Source organism: Ursus arctos, unplaced genomic scaffold (genome assembly GCF_023065955.2).
Source record: "Ursus arctos isolate Adak ecotype North America unplaced genomic scaffold, UrsArc2.0 scaffold_16, whole genome shotgun sequence".
Classification (NCBI taxonomy): domain Eukaryota; kingdom Metazoa; phylum Chordata; class Mammalia; order Carnivora; family Ursidae; genus Ursus; species Ursus arctos.
Window position 1 is genome coordinate 15319184 of NW_026622830.1, and position 6000 is coordinate 15325183.

Sequence of the window (6000 nt, forward strand, 5' to 3'; positions counted from 1 at the left end):
ATATATAGGCCCAGGATATTATGGGAGCCTGGGAAGGGCCCCAACTCATCTTGGAAGGGGAGTGTGGTAGGAGAGCAGGAAAGCCTTTCTGAAAGGGAAGATACTTGAGCTTTAGGTTCCATAAAGGACTTATTTTTTTAATTAATAGACTTTTTTAGAGCAGTTTTAGATTCATGGAAAAATTAAAAAGATAGCACAGAGAATTCCCATAGACCCAATCTCTGCCCACCCACAGTTTCCCTTAATATTAACAGCTTAGTGTCGTACATCAGTTACAACTGATGTACCAATATTGATGTGTTATTATTAACTAAACTCAATAGTTTACGATAGGGTCTTTTATTTAGAGAAAGAGAGCATGAGCGGGGGTCGGGGAGGGCATAGAGAGAGGGGAGGAAAGAGAGGATCTTAAGCAGGCTACATGCTCAGCGTGGAGCCCAACTCAGGGCTCGATCTCAAGACCCCGAGATCATGACCTGAGCTGAAATCGAGAGTCAGAGGCTTAACCAGACCAGCAACCCAGGTTCTCCAGGGGTCGTTCTTTTCGTTGTACAGTTCATTGGATTTGACAAATACATAATGTCTGGTATCTACCGTTACAGTATCATACACAACACTTTCACCGCCTTAAAGCTCCTCTGTGCCCTCTGCCCCCTGGGTAATAAGGGAAGATGCTGAGCAAGAGGCAGAATTGCCTGCTTGTTTTGCTCCATCCTGTCCCCAGGGGGCCTGTGCTCTCTTTAAATAACATTTAGGCTAAAAGCAAAAAATAAAAGACAAAAAAACCCAAAAAACAAAAACCACAAAAAAACCTCAACTGTTTAATTATTCAACCCTCACCCCCTGCCCTCACCCCAATCCTTGGGAATCACTTCTCTTTTACACTGGCTTTAGTTTTGCCTTTTCCAGATGTCATATAGTTGGAATCATACAGTCTGAAGACTTTACTGACTGGATTCTTTCACTAAGCAGTATGATTCAAGGTTCCTCCAGGTCTTTTTATAGCTTGATAGCTCATTTCTTTTAATCACTAAATAATATTCCATTGTATGAATGCACCACAGTTTGGCCATTCACCTGCTATTACGGACTGACTCATGTCTTCCAAAAAGATACGTTGAAGTCCTAGTCCCTGGTACCTGTGAACGTGGCCTTATTTGGAAAAGCCTTTGCGGATGTAATCTAGGCAAGATGAAGTCATTAGGGTGGATTCTAATCCAATATGATTGATGGCCTCATAAAAAAAAGGAAAAGGCCTGTGGTGACAGAGGCAGCCAAAAGCTGACGAACGCCAAGGGCCCATAACCACCACCTGAAACCAGGAAGAGGCAGGAAAGGACTCTACCCAGAGTCTAGGGGCGGGGGTGTGGGGTGGGGGGGGACCTCTGACCCTGTCAGCCTTCCCCACACCTGGATTTCAGACTTATAGCTTGTTGAACTGTGAGAGAATAGATTCCATTGTTTTCAGCCACCCAGTTCGTGGTACTTTCTTCCAGCCGCCCTAGGAATACCACCTACTCAGGGACAGCTATCTTGATTCTGTTTCTGACAATTCTGAATAAAACTGCTAGAAACCTCTGTGTGCAAGTTGTTGTGTGGACAAAAGTTTTCAGCTCATTTGGGTGAAGAACTAGGAGCATGATTGCTAAGTCACATGTTAAAACTATGTTGAGCTTTGTAAAAGATGGTCAACTGTCTTCTAAAGAGGCTGTACCGTTTCAAATTTCCACCAGCAGTGGAATTTCCACCAGCAGGGAAAGAGAGTGCCTGATGCTTCCTGGTCATGTCAGCATTTGGTATTGTCAGGTTTTGTTGTTTTTGTTTTGTTTTTTATTTCAGCCATTCTTACGTAGATATGTAAAGCAAGAACCTAATTTGTTTCTCTTAAATTTCTTTTTGTTCCTATTACTCTGATATTTCATGGTTAATAGCCTTTAGACACCCAGTGGTCTTCCTTCCTTCCTTCCTTCCTTCCTTCCTTCCTTCCTTCCTTCCTTCCCCTTCACTTCCCCTCCCTTCCTTTTCTTTCCTTATTTCCTCCATCCCTCCTTTCTCCCTTTCTTTCACTTTTTATTATGACAACAATTGTCAAACACAGAAGTATAACAGTACAGTGAACTCCACGTACCCATCACCCAGCTTTATTTTCATATTTGATCTATCCTTTATACCTTTTTTTTTTTTTTAGAGAAAGAGGGAGAGAGGGAGAACACATGCACAGGGAAGGGCAGAGGGAGAGGGAGAGAGAGAGAGGATTTAAAGCAGGCTCCATGCCCAGTGTGGGGGTTGATCTCATGACCCTGAGATCATGACCTGAGCCAAAATCAAGAGTCAGATTCTTAACCAACTGAGCCAACTAGGTGCCCATTTTTGCAAGAGGATTTTACAGCAAGTCCCAGATATTTTATCATTGTAAATACTTTAGTATGTAGCTCTAACAGATGAGAATTTAAAAACTAATAATGACATAACCACAATTCTGTGATCTCACTTAAGGAAATTAACATACCATCCATGTTTGATTTTCCCTAATTGTCTCAAAAATGACTTTTTTTTAAAAGAATTTACAACTTTAAAAAAAATATATTTTATTTATTTATTTGACAGAGAGAAAGAGACAGCCAGTGAGAGAGGGAACACAAGCAGGGGGAGTGGGAGAGGAAGAAGCAGGCTCCCAGTGGAGGAGCCTGATGCCAGCTCAATCCCAGAACGCCGGGACGACGCCCTGAGCCAAAGGCAGACGCTTAACGACTAAGCCACCCAGGTGCCCCCCAAAATGACTTTTTTATATTGGCTTACTTAAGTCAGGATTCAAGGTCTACCAATTGTATTTAGTTGCTAATTCTCATTTAATCTGAAATAATTACTCCTCTTTTTTAAAAAATACAAGTGATTTGTTGAAAAAACTGGGTAAATTATCCTATAGAATTTCTCAGTTTGAACTTTGATGATTGGACCCTTGTGGTGTTTTTAAAATGTGACACCATGCCTTGAATATCCTGTATTAGATTCCAGTTCAGGGGCACCTGGGTGGCTCAGTCATTGAGCATCTGCCTTTGGCTCAGGGTTTGATCCCAGGGTTCTGGGATCAAGCCCCGTATCTGGCTCCCTGCTCTGCTGGGAGCCTGCTTCTTCCTCTCCCACTCCCCCTGCTTGTGTTCCCTCTCTTGCTGGCTATCTCTCTCTCTCTGTCAAATAAATAAATACAAATCTAAAGAAAAAAAAGATTCCAGTTCCGTTTTTGGCAAGAATATTTTACAGGTGAGAGTGTGTATTTCCTATGGCATCATATCGAAGGCATATAATGTCTAATTGTTTCTCAATGATCTCTTTCCATTTGAAAACCCACTTCCTTCAGCTCTGGGATATTTTGAGGAATTCTTTCTTTGAAGATGTCTTTCTTCCATCTCCCCATTTTCTACGTCTTCACTTTCTGGAACTCCCACTTATTCACATATCTGAGCTCTTGGAATGATTTTCTAATATCATTGTTTTTTCTCCTTCTCTTATGTTTCGTGTGTGTGTGTGTGTGTGTGTGTGTGTGTGTGTGTGTGTGTTTGGGTCTCCTTTCTGAAGATCATCTTCCAACCTGTATTTAGTCAGAGCTCTGTGTAGGAGACGGAAGCAGAAACCACTCTAGATATTTTAAGCAGAAAGGAATTTAATATAGGAAATTAGGTGCTTGCAGACTCATTGAGAGAGTTGGCACTGCCAACTGGGGGAGGGTGGGAAGGGGGCAGGGAGGGGAGGGACAACTCTTGTTTCAAAGTCACCACAGCTGTGATTGAGAGGTCAGCGTTGTTAGGGCTCCTCCTACTGCTGCCGCCATGGCTTCCTGACCCGGCGAAGCTGGGGACTGGACACTGGATCAGAGACTCTGGCCACTGACATTTGTTCCCAAAGTAATTTGTTTCCAAAGACCGGAGAGCTATTGTCTGGCTTGAATAAGAAGTTGAAATTGTGGGGTAGTCTAGGACTACCATCCAATCCGTTCTGGCTTTTTGTTTTGATGGAACACAGGCTGAGATCCTGACTTAGGTCTACCGGTATGATCAGAAACAGAGCCCCCATGGCTCTCACTAACTTTGCCACAGAAGAGTAGACTGTATCAGGAGACGAGAAATCTCCAAGATCGCTGAATTGAATTTTGGTCACATAATCACCTTTGCTTTCACAATGAGGTCATTGGGAAGGCAGGTATCAGTAACCTAAAAAGAGAGAGAGAGAGAGATTGTGAGTCTGCATTTCAATTTCATGATAACTGGACCAGAAATAAGTTTCACAGTGTGTCTAGGTTTTGCAGATTTCTACCTGCAGAGAAAATGGCAAGGCATTGTCATGCTTTAGCACTTCCTCTAGCCCTGGAAAGTTCGCGGAGCTATCCGCCTCCAGTCTGTTTCTTCAGAGTACCAGCTGGGCAAAAAGAACCATTAATTTGTTGGGTGTTTGTGTGTGTATTTTAAGAATGATATTTTTTAACATTTAATTTTAAGTAAGAAAACACCTGCTGTATTCATTTTAAATAATGTATTTTTGTTACATGGTGATGCACGCATATACTTGCATTGTAAGAAAACTAAAATATTAAAGATTAAAAATTAAAGTCCCCTGTGAGCCCTTGCTCCCCAATGCCATCCCCCCCCCCTGAAAGTAACAAAGTAGCAATTATAGAGCAGAGCTCGTTTGTCATGGTAGGTCAGGTTATGCTGCAGTAACAAACACTGTCAAAATCTCAGTGCTTTCAACAACAAAGATTTACTTCTTGATCCTTATGTGTTTGTGTTTGTCATGGGTTGGCTTCAGCTGTTTCTGTGGACAGAGGCTGAAGGAGCAGCCAGGATGTGCTAATCTCATGGCAGAGGGAAAAGAAAGAATGGTGGAAGCTTTTAAAGTTTCTGCTTAGAAGTATCATGTCATTTTCACTCACATTTCCTTGGTCAAAGCAAATCACATGGCCAAGCCCGACTTCAATAGGGGTGGAGATGTATAATCCTTCCACAGGGAGGGGCAGTGAAAATTTTCCCATAGTTTTATAGAATTCATAAAACCGTAGAAATAGGTATCATTTTAATATAATTTATTATGGTACTGAATCTTACTTTCTGCATGCAAAAACATATCTTAGAAGTCTTTCCAAGTTATGCAAATAGATCCATCTCCTTTTCAAACAGCTGCATAATATGCCATAATATGGATGCACTATAGTTTATTTAGCTATTTCCCTATTTGAAGACGTTTAAATTGTTTCTAATTTTTTAGTATTGTAAACAAGGGTGTAGCAATATCGTCGCACTTGCCCCTTAGGCATATGTGCGAGTGTTTCTCTAGGGTGGGTACGGAGAAATGCAATGGCTGATGAACGTCCTGTGCCAATTTTCTCTCTGAATCTCAATATGGCACACTCACGAGAGAATTCTAAAGAGAGTTTAATAAAGACTGTTTACAAAGAATAGTGCAGTGCCCCAGGGCTGGTAACAGCAAAGCTATCACCAGCCCTGGGCCAGAAGGAGCAAGGTGAGAGAGCAGGGAGTAGAACAAAGAGGAGAGTCATGTGGAATGGGATGGGTGAAGCCAGCCCAATATGGCCCCACAAGGAAGGAGCCGAGGGAATAAATGCCTCAAATCACTCATTTCCCTCTGGTCTCCTACTGGGCTGACCTGAACCTGATGACGGAGGGCCAGAGGGAGTCTGTTGCTGTAGCCCACGCAGGCCTGCCCCTGAGGACACAGAGGAGGAGAGGAGAATAGAGAGCCAACCTGGAGAACCAAATAGAAGATATCCACCCCATCTCCTACCCACAGTACAGGAAATGACTTAATTGTTTGCCAATATCATCAGCAATAAATAAATAAGTACTTAAAAGTGCATTTTTGGGGCGGGGTGCCTGGGTGGCACAGTGGTTAAGCGTCTGCCTTCGGCTCAGGGCGTGATCCCGGCGTTCTGGGATCGAGCCCCACATCAGGCTCCTCCGCTATGAGCCTGCTTCCTCCTCTCCCACT